Here is a 14,406-nt window from a genome sequence, read left to right on the forward strand (position 1 = left end):
CATTTAAAGGCTTAACTAGGTTAATTAGGTTAACCAGGCAGGTTAGGGTAATTATGCAAGTTATTGTATAACGATAGTTTGTTCTGTAGATTATCAAAAAATATATAGCTTAAAGTGGCTAATGATTTTGATCTTAAATTTGCTTTTAAAAAAATTAAAATTGCTTTTATTCTAGCCGTAATCAAACAAATAATACTTTCTCCAGACGAAAAAAATATTATTAGACATGGTGTGAAAATGTTCTTGCTTTGTTAAACATCATCAGGGAAATATTTAAAAAAGAAAAGAAAATTCAAAAGGGGGCTAATAATTCTGACTTCAACTGTATATATACAATTGAAATAAAGAGGGTGTTTGTATCAATAAATAAATAAAGATGGTTTTATAATTTTGCTGAGCCTGTATTCAGTATCCAGGTCAAATAAAAAAAAAATTAATCATTATGGTAGTTACAAGTAGTTACAATTTCTTAAGGTCAAATGCTTTTAAAATCATAATACAGTTGCAGGCCTCAAATTCAAAGGATAAACTATTATTCTGACTCAACATTGCATATCCTGCAATGTGACTTTTGTGAATGATTATGTAAGAATTGAGATATTACAAATATTTTGATGTCTTTGACAATTCAACATGAGCCGAAAACAGAGACAATTGGCTTCACAACCCAGCAGGTGGGAATGTGAGAAAGAACCAGTTCCCGCTACATTTACATGTGAATGTAAACTCACACATATGGTCATTTAAAAGTCAGAATGTTCTAAATTAACCCAAGTGACTTTATCTATCATGTTTGATATCATTTGAAATGTCTCAGTGCGACTGGTACAATGGTCTCATTCTCTCAGAAATAGACATAATCAAAACAATAAATATATAACTTCAGGCATCTATTGAACCACTGTGAAGGGTGTGACTTTCCCACAGGCAGCACTAAATGCAAATGCCTTTTGTTATGCACACACCCCTTTCCTTGAGGGGATTCTTGGATTACTTAAGGTAAGGTTTGAGAAATGTTCGGGCGATTCTGCTTACCCAGATCAGCCCGTAACATGGAGCATACTCTCCATGTTATGTATATTTTAAAGTCAGATATGCATCTTTTCATCTTGGATTTGTCTTTGATAATTTGATGTCTTATATTGATCGTTTATGAATTGACTGATTGAATTGGCATAATACATTTACCTGACTAATAAATTGTTATGTTTTGAATTATTCAAACCTCGTGTTATTATCACTGGTAAATGTTGTTATCCATAGCACTACAAGCCCCTGTACAGGTTAGTAACTGACTAAAACATGTTAGACTGAGCAGCGTGGCACGCTATACGATGTTGTTAGATATCTGACTAACACATTGGGATTAATTCAAGCATACTTAGACTGTAAAAGGCCAACTATGGGTTTTATATTTAGAACAACAAAATATTGTTGAAACTAATCTAAATGTGGGTATTTAGGCCTTCATCTACAAACTTATAATCCTGTGCGATTATTATTAAAATACTTTGTCTTGATTAAGTAGATAACAGATCTATGGGGACCAGATAAAAAATCTCCTAAACTGAGTAGGTAGGGTTCTGCCATTTTAGGAGAGTGGTTAATCGCCTCTGTTTAATGACCAAGACTGACAAGCTTGTATTAAGAGATTGTATACCCGGCCGGTGCAAGACTCGGGATGCTATAGGGATCTGAATAAATGAGAATAAGGTATAATAACAAATCGAAAGAATATTCAATCATAATCTAAAATAATGTGAAAGGAAACAAAATAACTTTATCAATGTTTTATAATTGGAGTCAGATAAAACAAGAATAAATATATTAATATTCTAAACCACCTCATACTAAAATTGGAGTCAGATATGAGTTAAGTTTAATATAAATCAACATTGTGCACTGGAAAGACCGAACATGCAGTGAACCTTCATCCACCATTGGATACCATCATTGGACCAACGGGCTACACCCTACAATTACGTTGTGATATCAGTGCTGAAACAATATATTGTGCAGCCCTATTATTAAATTAGAAAAATTGTGATGTGTTCAATATTTATTTCCCCCTATACATAACATTAACTCCTTATTGAAAAGCTGCAAACATATAGTGGTTTTTAGCTTAAAAAATTATAAAGCAATAATCCTATGGGTCCACTTTAACTAGGTATGTAAAAACCACATTACAATGTACTATAATGCATTTCTTATTATAAATGTATCTTGTCTCCCTTAATGTCTACAGCAGTTACAGCCCTGCTCCTACTGATTCACAAAGTCAGTCAAATTTAAATCCGTTTGAAAAACAAGAAATAGCAGCCACCTAATTCTCAGGCTGAGTGACTGAGAGCCCAAATTGAATCTTTTATCCGCAAATGTTCCCAAATCAGAAGCATCTTCAAAGAGCTTCAGTCCATGTGAAGCCTCAGTGCAGACACTTTTTATTTCTGGTAATGATCAGTTGACTTGATTCTCTGCCCACCGAGGCTCCATTTTAATGGCACAGCTTTTTAGCTGTCCTCTGATGGGGCGACTAATTGAAGGGTCCACTAGCGGGTGAGGCTAAGCTGCTCTTCAGCCCGTAAGGGACATGTGGTTCTCAAAGTCTCCTGGGGTGTGATGTCTTGTTATTTTGCCTTTGCCAAAATGCAGTCAAGCATTGTTGCGCTCATCTCAAGGAGTCGCTCAACTATCTTCTGATATGGCCCACCTCGATGTCTCAAACACTTTTTTTTTTGTTTCATACATTTTTAGGCTTTGAATTGAAAGGCTTTGGATTGGGTTGTACTGAATTTCACAAGCTGACAGGAGAGTTTCATCCTTGAGTGCACAGGCACATGCTGAGAAAATACCAAATAGTGATGGGAAATAAGAGATGGACCATTCAGGCAGGAGCGGAATAAAGACAGCTGACTAAACAATCTATATTCTTAAGATTGCGTCTGTGTAATATGACAATATGTATAGCAATGAAATGTCTATCTTTTCATTTCATGCTCTTTTTTTAGTTTATTTTTTCTTTTTGGCGTCACAAAATATATGTTTTACGTTAAAACGTTTTCACAGTTCATCAGCACATTATTTCATTATGGCCATTATGGGGATGCAGACCAAAACATGAAGTTCCAGTCTTTTTTATTTAGCAACATTTTTTATTTTTTTGTCTTGAAGTTTTTGAAAAGTGTTTTATATTTTATCAATATTAATTTTATATTTCCTTTTTTAAATCAAACATTTTCCGTGAAATTCCAAATAAAGTGAGAAATATGATCTCATATGAATGTGTAACAACTCAGGTTAACAGAGTTGAGGGTCTAAATGCAGTTCATTTACAACTTGGTCAAACAGGCAATGGTCAAAACAGGTGCAAACAGTATCATGGGGTTATCCATAAGTGTAGTGGTGGACACAGGCAAAGAGCTTGGTGCAGGCAGCAAACAGCATAAACCAGAGCTCAACCCTGTTCCTGGAGACCTACCTTCCTAAGTTCAGCTGTAACCCTGACCAAACACGCCTGAACCAATTAAATAGGACTTGTACAGCACTTGATAATTACAGGTAGGTGTGTTTAATATGGGATGCAACGATTAACCATTTTCCCTATTAACCACGCCTTAATTTGTCACGGTTAATTAATCGTAAAGGCTTCAACACTGTGTTTCTGCACCCAACAAAACTGTCACAACTGAGAAAGTTACGTCAACTGTGCACTATAGTTTAAAGTTACAAGCTTGCACACCGAGGCTAAAACGTACGCAAAAAGATTAACTATGGCTGAGGATATAAACTAAAGGCCATTCACATAATGCGTCTTTTGGATGTACACGTTCATTGTTTGAAATGCATGTGGAGCAAAGTCCTTGCACTTTCCAAGCACAACTAATTGAAAGCATCTAAACATTAAAGAATACCGCAAGTGCACCACGAATCACGTGACAAGGACTGAACGATCAGCTTAATACTTGTAAGATGAAAACACGAAACAATTTTGTAATAATTAACCAAAAGTGCCTTTCAGCTGCATTGAATACTTTTTAAAAGGAAAATAGTTAGATAATATGTAGGCAATACAATTTTTTCATTTATTCTTATTTTTATTTATTAATAGTGTATAATTATTACTTTTGTTTAAGTGTCAACAACTGTTTTCACTTATTTTTATGTCCAAATAAAAATAGACCATTGTTTTGGTTATTATTATCTTGTGCTGTGTAATTTGGTTACTGTAAATAACACTTTAAAATATAAAAATTCTTCATGTGATTTTATAAACTAGAAGTGTTTTGAATTTAATGAATGCATAATAATCGTGATAACCGTAAAACCCTTATTATTCCTCAGTACAACCAATATCTATAATCGTTGCATCTCTAGATGCAACTGAAATCTGAGGAAGATAGATCTCCAGGAACAGGGTTGAGCACCTGTCATAAACAATCAACAAGGCAAGGCAGGGCAAAGCAAGGCAGGAATTGCTTGGTAATTTTACAAGTGAACAAGACTTAACTATGAACAAAAAATGTATATACAGTCCAACTAATCAGTCTTCGTGGGCTACACCTGTGTGTGTGTGTGTGATGCCTTATGGGAAATGTAGTGCAGTTCTGTGGCTGAATTGTAATTCAGGTGATAGAGAATGTTTTCCAGCAATTTGCATGGGCTTGGATCGCTGATGATCGTGACAGAATGAGTACATATCTGATACCTCAAATTTAAAAAAAAAAAAGATTAAAATATATACAAACTATTTTTATTGATTAAATTTACAGAAATAGTATCATGTCATGATATATTGTTATCAGTATATGAGATCATTTATTTAAGATGTTTCATATTGCCCAGCCCCACAAATTAATACTTTTTGGAAGACATTTATCATCAAAACATAAAACAATTCAATTTCAGATAACATGCTCTTCTTTAAAACTCTCCATTTATCAAAGAATACAGAATGAAACATCACAATTTCACACAAAAACACCAAATTAGTATAATATTTGTAAAGCATCATTTTATACTAAATATTGTAGTTACAATGGCTTAAAATTCAGCTTTGCATCTTAGAAATAAATTAAATGTTAAAGCATGTAAAAAAGCATATCTAAAATTATAAAACTATGTTCATAATATTTCTGTATTTTAGATGAAAGTATTTTAGATAAATAGTCTTGATGAAATTACTGATCCCAAACACTGAATGGTAATGTACTGCATGTAATGGTTTAACATTAAAAGTATCACTTTATTTGTTGTGGCACTTTCTGCATGAACTATAGTTCCACACTCACTGTTATAGCTTTATAGGTCACAGTTCATGCTAAATTGTGGGGCTGAAAATAGCTGGCAGACAGAAACACTTAGATAAGATAATAGGCACTTTCAGACATACAGCCATAAATTTAATGCCGTTTCCCTCTGTTTAGAGGTCATATGCGAGGATAATTTGTTGTCAAAGTATTCTATAATAATGCAACAGTATGTGAACAAAGCCATTAGATTAACAGTTTTAGCATGTTAGGAATCCATTGTATCAAAACGTTTTCAGTCCATCATGAAGTCAGTGACAAAAGAACAATTATAGATGGAAGTCTCAAAACTTTTGCTTTCTGCTTTATAGTAAGAAATGTTGCTGAAATAAATAAACATTAATCCAAGTGTGCCTCTACAGTGTAAATAATCCCTAATTTAACAACTTTCCATATTTTGTGATTCATGTTTTATTATTATTATTATTGATTAATAATTTTTAATTGTATTGTGTGTTGAAAAGTCTGAATTGTATTGGAAAGTCTGAAAAATCAGCTTATATTGATATTTTTAATAGTAATTAGTGTGATGCAATGTCTGGTTTGGTGTTATTAACATGCGGTACAAAAACCTGATAATAAGCACCAGTACTTTTTCTGTTATTTTACAGAATTGATTCTCTATATATTATTTACTATACAATATTTTGTTTCAAACATCTAAAACTTTAGTAATTGTCACTTTATATTTTATAAATTATTAAATTAAGCTAAGCAGGGCTGTGCCCGGTCAGTACCTGGATGGCAGACCACATGGGAAGTGGTGCTGAAATTGCTGTTAGTGAAGCCAGCGGGGGGCGCTCAACCTTTGATCTATGTGGGTCCTAATGGCTTAGTATATTGACGAGGACTCTGTACTGCTCAGTGAATGGGATGGGACATTAAACATGTGGTCATTAAACATCCCAGGATGTCCTTAGAAAAAGAGTAGGGGTTTAATCTCAGCATCCTGGCCAAATTTGCCTACTGGCATCAGTCCATAATGGCCTCCTAATCATCCCCATATCATATTTGGCTTCATCACTCTGTCTTCACCAATCAGCTGGTGTGTGCTGTGCGGTCTGGCGCAATATGGCTGCCATTGGATCATCCAGGTGGATGCTGCACACTAGTGGTGGATGAGGAGATTCCCCCATTGTGTAAAGTGTCCAGAAAAATGTAAGGAATTATTATTATTATTACATTGATAAAATCTCAAGTAGAATTTTCATCAAGTTGACAGAGATATCAAAATCCTACAAAGTCAAAACCACAAATAAATAGGGAAATAAATCATTAAATACCGAACTGTTTTTTTACAATGTACACAGATTTGATTTTGATTATTGGTCTACTGAGATTTATTTTTTCAAGTTTTACCATCTGTGACCAATGAACTAAACCCAAATATGTTTTTCAGCATACACTAAGATTTCTTTTTCTGTTTTGGCGTGTTATGCTTATGTTCACAAAGAACACTGTGTTTATTTGATCAACACAGTATGAACCACATCTATAAAATATGTTATATTTATTTATGTAATTTATAAACTTATTTTAACTATATAGGTTAACAGTTCAACATCAAGCTGCTAATTTAATTCTTAATCTTTTTTTGTTCAAACAAATTCATTGCTAAATAAAAATGTTAATGTTTTTTAAAAAATTACTATACAATATACTGTTTTAAAAAAGAAAAACAATTGTTAAATGCACTTTTGACAGGTGTAAATATGGAAAAATGGAATTTGAATAGACAATGAATTAAACTGTATTCAAGTATTAACCCAAGTATTAGTTAATTTTCCTTCGGCTTAGTCCCTTTATTCGCCAGGGGTTGCCATAGCAGAATGAACCGCCAACTTATCCAGCATATGTTTTTAACAGCGCTTCCAGCTGCAACCCAGTAAGGGGAAACATCCATACACACACACACGCACACTAAAACACACACTACAGCCAATTTAGTTTATTCAATTCACTTACAGCGCATGTCTTTGGACTGTGAAGGAAACCGGAGCACCCAGAGGAAACCCACACAAACACAGGGAGAACATGCAAACTCCACACAGAAATGCCAACTGACCCAGCCGGGGCTCAAACCAGCGACCTTCTTGCTGATAGGCGACAGTGCTAACCACCAAGCCATCGTGTAGCCTCATTTATTAAGTACTCAACTAGAATTACATTTCCTTACTTTTCCTTTATACATGTCAGTGACATGCGTCAAATATTTCGCCAAACAGTCCTTATGGATGCGGCGACACGCAGTCAGATATTTCGCTGAACAGATCCGCCACTTTTGGCACTCATAAACAATCATAAAGCCCTCATGCTGTTGCTGCTGCAGGAATGAGGAGGTCTGCTGAAGGTGCGCAGCTGTCGTGCAGTGAGGTGTCTGCGTAATTAATGAACTACGTCAGTTTGCGTTCATTGAACAGTAAGAATGATTAATGAATCTATTTGAAAGAGTCCCTTAAAAGTCACGTCTCGCTTTCAGTTTCAGGCTTTGGCGCGTTTTGCACTCTCACTACAAACGTACCGCACCAAAGCCCAAGTGAACCACGCTCAGGCCCACCTCTTCCAACCGGGCCAGGGCCAGCCAAGTGAACTGTGAACCCAATTCACCGCACTCTCAATTCTCAAACGATCCGTGAAACGGGCCGGGGCACGGTTCGGATAGCATAGTGTGAGTAGGCCCTTAATGTAAGGCCATACTCACACTATGTACAGTTGCCTCGAACCGGGCCAAAGCACGCTTGTCCCCCCTCCCGTCTCCCCCGACGGCCCGCACTCACACCACAATCGGGCCTGGGCACGCTTACGTCATCGATGCTGCACTGTGAGCGCTCTCGCTCAGTACAGTGGAGATTGCTCATGTTATATCGTTTCAGTCATTTGATATGCAGTGAAATGCAGTCAAATATTTCACAAAACAGTCCTTAGGGATGCGATGACACACAGTCAGATATTTCGCCGAACAGATCCGCCACTTTTGGCGCTCATAAACAATCATGAAGCTCTCGTGCTGCAGGAATGAGGAGGTCTGCTGAAGGTGCGCAGCTGTCATGTAGTGAGGGGTTTGCGCCTTTAATAAACTACAGCAGTTTGCGTTCACTGAACAGTAAGAATTATTAATAAATCCATATCAAACAGTCCCTTAAAAGTCACGTCTCGCTTTCAGTTTCGGGCTTTGGCACGTTTTGCACTCACACACAAGCGTACCGCGCCAAAGCCCAAGTGAACCGCGCTCAGGCTCACCTCTTCCAACCGGGCCAGGGCCGGCCAAGTGAACCGTGCTTGAGCCCGATTCAGCGCACTCACACTTCTCAAATGATCCGGGAAACGGGCCTGGGCACGGTACGGAGGGCATAGTGTGAGTAGGTTCTAAGTGTGGTATTTAACATTTATTTATGCATTTGAATTGCATTATGGGTACTAGATCTCTCTGACCACTCTGCTTCTGACAACTTTTAATGTAAAAAAATTAACTCTGCAATTAGTTTAGTTTAGTAGTTTGAAAAAAAACACCTTGTCTGGGTTGTAGATTGTGGTCCAATTTTTTATATTTATATATTTTTTTTTTTTCCAAAAGTATTTTTATTGAACATATTAGATATGAAACATACATTACAAAATAGCTTTTCAATTTTTTTTTTTTTACACAACAAACAAACAAAACCTGCCGCACATACATTTAGGTTCTAGAAAAAAAATAAATAAATTATATTAAGAAAAAATACAAATAAATAGTTATAATAAGTAAAACATATGTTACTCTCATTAATAAGGGGAGAAAAAAGAAAATACAAAAAATTGAAGAGAAAAGAGAAAAAAAAAAAGAAAAAAAAAAACAACAAACAAACAAACAAACAAGGAAAGGTTCTACTCTTCTAAAATGACTGAGGGGTCCATCTTTTTTACGTGATCTAGAACAGGTTGCCAGGTGAGAAAAAACATATCAGTACAGCCTCCTAAAGTGTATCGTATTTTTTCTAAGGTCAGGTGGTGTAGAAGTTCCATAAGCCATTGCTTAAAGGTTGGAGGAAGTTTTTCCTTCCATTTCAGCAATATTAATCTTCTAGCTAAAAGCGTAGCAAAGGCAATCACATTTATCTTGCTTTTGTTAAAACATAAGGACTTTGGTGTGATTCCAAAAATTGAAATTATGGCCTCAGGTTCTACATAGGTATTTAATGCGTCCGAGAGGAATTTAAATATTAGCTGCCAGAATTTCTTTAATTTTGAACAAGCCCAAAACATATGAGATAAAGTAGCTGGCTCAATGCCACACCGGTCACAGTTAGGGTCTATATTTGGTTTAAATTTGGCTAGTTTCACTTTGGACCAATGTAATCTATGTACTACTTTAAATTGTATAACTCTATGTTTTAAACAAATTGAAGATGAGTGGATATTGTCTAAAACGGATTGCCACATATCTTCTGATAGTTCTATCTCTAGCTCCACCTCCCATTTTCTTTTTAATTTTACTAGGGGTTCCAGATTGTGGGAATTAATTATAGAATATATTTTGCCAATAAGTCCTTTTGAGTATGGGCTTAGCTCCATAATAGAGTCAAGCAGGGAGGGGGGAGGCAGTGAGGGATAGTGACTCATTGAGGAGGACACAAAACTTCGCAGCTGGAGGTATCTAAAGAAGTGGGAATTTGGAATTTGAAACTTAACTTTTACTTGTTGGAATGAAGCAAATTGCCCATCAATAAACATATCTTTTAATATCTTAAGACCTTTCATAGACCAGATGTCAAAAGTTTTGTCTATAGTAGAGGGGGTGAACATATGATTTCTTGCTATGGGGGCATAGGCTGATAGTCCTTTAAGTGCAAAACTTCTTCTAAATTGTGCCCATATTTTGAGTGAGTGTTTGACAACTGGGTTTAAAGAGTATTTAGATAAAGGTTCAGGTGTCGGAAAATTTGAGCATAGCAGAGCATGGAGTGAGGTTGAACAATTTGTGTTTTCTAAAGATAACCAATTAGGGCCACTGTCATATGATGGATTTGACCAGTGTAGCATTGCTCGAATATTAGCTGCCCAGTAATACTGCTGAATGTTGGGTAATGACAATCCTCCATGGTCTCGGTGTCGTTGTAAAATATTTTTACGGATACGTGCATTTTTTCCATTCCATATAAAAGATGATATTAATTTATCTAAAAGTAAGAAAAATGATTTTGTTAAGAATACGGGTATGCACTGAAAAAGATATAAACATCTGGGTAATATATTCATTTTTATAGTGTTTATTCTACCTCCCAGTGACAATGGTAACGGATTCCAACGTTCAAGGTCTTTTTTTATGGAATCTATCAGTGGAGGGAAATTAACTTTGTACAAATGTTTGTATTTATTAGTGATCCATATACCTAAATATTTGAATTTGTCTTTAGTTATTTTAAATGGTAGTGAGGTAAAAATAATCTTTCTACCAGCATTATTAATGGGCATAAGCTCACTTTTTTGCATATTTATTTTATAACCTGATATTTTCCCAAAGGCAGTCAGTAATGTCATAATTTGTGGTAGAGTTGTTAGTGGTTCAGATATATATAGGAGGGTGTCATCTGCATAGAGAGAAATTTTATGTTCAAAGTTGTCCCTCTGTATACCCTTGATATTGATATCATTTCGTATCGCAATGGACAGAGGTTCAATTACCAATGCAAATAATAAAGGGGACAGAGGGCAGCCTTGTCTGGTTCCCCTTTCTAACGAAAAGAAAGAAGAAATGTGACAATTTGTACGTATTGCTGCCATAGGTGATGAGTATAAGATTTTAATCCATGAAATGAACTTTGTGCCAAATCCAAATTTTTTAAGAGTGTAAATATTTATATATTTTAAAAAGTAGAAAGTTAATTAATCAAAGTTAATCCGCTTCCTAGTGTTCCCAACGTTCTCTTTACTTCTGACCTGAGAGTCATTCACTTACTACAGTAATGAGTAATGCTGTGCTGGCCTTTCCTCCATTGCCGACAGGATGATTGATAACAGTGGATAAAGGCTAAATGGATGGATGAATGTGTGTTGAGTCCTGGACACTCTGTGCAGGTCATTGTTCCCTCGCCCTGAAGTGTAAATAAAAGAACAGATTCTGATAAATGCAAACAGCCTTCCTCCTAATGCAACCTATAATGCATCTGTGACAAATTCAAGATGTGGGCAATAAATACATTTCTTACACGAGGGAAGGAAAGGAAAGTGCTAGTGGTCCTAATGTGACTGAAACACAAGATAAATTATTTCCGTCTCATTTCACAAATGATGGGACACACTAGGGGAATTCACTTCAGCTGAAAATGCGGAGACTGAACTTGGAGTCAGTCAGTTGGAGTCTTGCAAATGATGTTTATTTCTTATTCTGCCATGCATTACAGAAAGAGCTGAGAGAGAGAGAGAAAGAGAAAGAGAGAGAGAGAGAGAGAGAGAGAGAGAGAGAGAGAGAGAGATGAAGTATATTTATTGACTAGAGCACATGCATCCCAAAAGACAGCAGTGTTTATATGTAACGAATGTAAAAGTGGAGTCCATTCAGTTGATTAAAAGAATGAAGAACACCCTAAAAAGAGATCTATTATGCAAAAATCACTTTTGTAAATGGTTTAAACAAAGTTGTGAGGCAAAAGTGTGTGAATATAGCAAGCATCTAATTGTAAAAAAATAAGAAATTCTATTTTTATAATCACACTTAAAAACTGTCAACAGAAAAACTGATTGCATGTCATAAGAGAAGAAAGCCCCGCCCCTAAGTGACAATCTCTCCCTCATTAGAATGAAAAGCCCTGAGTAAGAAGCGTTTTGAATCTTCAGCCATGCTGAAGATTCGCAATTGCAGCTCCGCCCCTTTTGAAAAGAGGACTGAAAGCACGGTCTCAATTGAATTTAAACAGTAACAAAAACAGCACAATTTAGACTAAAATAGTTATAAACAGGGCTTGACATTAACTTTTTTGAGCACCAGCCACTGTGGCTAGTAGATTTCCAACATTACTAGCCACTCACCATTTTCACTAGCCACAATTTTGTTGTTGGGAAAATATATTTTATATGCATAAATTTGACTTTGGCATGCTAAAATTACTTAATTTCTTATCCACAAATGTTAAATAAAATGTAAAAACACAAAATATAGCTGTATATGCTCTTTTTATTCAACAAAACCTTTTTACCTTTTTTACAAAACCAATTACATTTAAAAAATAATTATTGCCATGTATTTAAAAATATGCATAGTAGCCGCTGTCCAGGCTAAAAGTCTCTCAGATCACCAGTGAACTACACATACATGGGAAGTTAATCTCCTATTAAAGCAATGCTATTGTAAAAATGATAATAATAGGGTAATTAGGCAAGTTATTGTATAACAGTGGTTTGTTCTGTAGACTATCGAAAAAGTATAGCTAAAACAGGCTAATAATTACGACCAAAAAATGGTTAATAAAATTTTTTTTAACTGCTTTTGTTCTAGCCAAAATAAAACAAACAAGACTTTCTCTAAAAGAACAATATTATCAGACGTACAGTGAAAATTTCCTTGCTCTGTTAAACATTTGGAAGAATATTTTTTTTAAATGTAATTCAAAGGGGGGCTAATAATTCTGTATTCTTCTGACAACTGTATGTGTGTGACAAAATGTAACAGGACCTGAATAGAAGTCAATGTTGTCCTTAAGACTTTTCCATTATTGTGCCGAATGGTTCTAAGAACAGTCAGGTATGGTTCTAGTTGTATTTCCACATGAGACTGGAAAAGTGTAGCAACACACACACACACACACACGCACACACGCACACACGCACGCACACACACACACACACACACACACACACATGCACACACACACAAAAATAGAAAGACGAGGGTAAACAAATGATGAACAAATGAAAGATTTGGGGTTAACCATTCCTTAACACCTTTTATCAGTCTCAGAAATACATATAATAACCACAAGAGCTGATACAACTTGAGGGTTTTCAGAAATTGCAGAAAATAGCAGGATAATTGAATTCGGGTGATGAATAGCACCCTCAGTGAGAATCCATTGTGTTATTTAAAGACTCACATGGGTTGATGACAATAACAATCAAATGAGCTAAAGAGGCAATGGCAAATGTACTAATGATAAAAGACTAATTATAGGGTGCTATTACAGAAGGTTTGTATTCATCACAGACACTAGACAATATCTAGAAGCCATTTTATGCAAAATTCAGTAAAATGACTCAAACGGGTGAACTGTGGCTCATTAATTTCCTCCCGCTGCACTGATAGAAGTTGATTCTCTGACTAATTGGCCTGAAACACTCTCTGAACTTGCTGAAATTCGATATCAGTTGGATAAATGTGTTTTAGCCGTTTATGGAACATACTTCTGTCAGGTGTTTGCTAAATTGTTACGTAAAGAATAGCGTCAGGATCTTTCCTAGCTGTAATTAAGGAGACTGCAATTGAAAAATATCTAAATTATATGTAATTAAAGTAGTCAGACAATCAAAACTTTTCATTTTATGTATTTATACTTGTATTATGCTGTGACACATTCTCTCTGCACGAAAGGAAAGAAAATTGATGCCTGTCAAGCACAATACTCCAACCTGTAATTTAGAAGAACAACAGAAGGGAAAACTTGAACAACAGTGCAAAAGAGTCAAAAAAGAAGGGGGAAAAGAACAAATTTATCAAAAGCCACTTACAATTCACAGAAGGCATACTGTAGAAGCAGAAATATGTTTAGTTAAATTAATGATAGTTTTTAATTATTTTAATTTAACTATTATGCCAGAAACAGGTGACATGTTGAAATAAATATAATTTAAAACTTTCTGCTAATAAAAAAATCATAAAAAATAATTTGCATCACAACAAAGCAAAAATAAGAATTATAATAGTAATAAATGTTTCTTGAGCAGCAAATCAGCCTAATGTGACAATGAAGAATAATAATGTTGTAATGTTTAAAACAGTATTGTAATAATATTTAACATAAAATATAAAAATAGATGTAGTATTGAGACTTCTTTAAAAAAAAAAAATAAACTTTACTAATCCCATACTACTGATCATTCAAATTGGAGTATTTGAATATATATATAT

The 14,406-nt window shown here is 35.1% G+C and overlaps 1 protein-coding gene across 6 annotated transcripts in view; it reads right to left on the minus strand.

Annotated features, from left to right (window-relative positions):
- syt6a (synaptotagmin VIa) overlaps positions 1 to 14,406 on the minus strand; it is a 126,806-nt gene that overhangs the window by 104,089 nt on the left and 8,311 nt on the right. For 3 of the 6 annotated variants that reach the window (XM_073939011.1, XM_073939008.1, XM_073939009.1), the window contains one exon: positions 11,245 to 11,380. The exons of 2 other annotated variants lie outside the window; for them this stretch is intronic. The gene's annotated coding sequence lies outside the window, so the exon portion shown is untranslated. Of the gene's footprint in view, positions 1 to 11,244; positions 11,381 to 12,957; positions 13,057 to 14,406 lie in introns of all 6 variants that reach the window. One more of the 6 variants, XM_073939012.1, reaches the window with a different exon arrangement.

The sequence above is a fragment of the Danio rerio genome, chromosome 23 (assembly GCF_049306965.1).
Source record: "Danio rerio strain Tuebingen ecotype United States chromosome 23, GRCz12tu, whole genome shotgun sequence".
NCBI classification, from domain to species: Eukaryota; Metazoa; Chordata; class Actinopteri; order Cypriniformes; family Danionidae; genus Danio; species Danio rerio.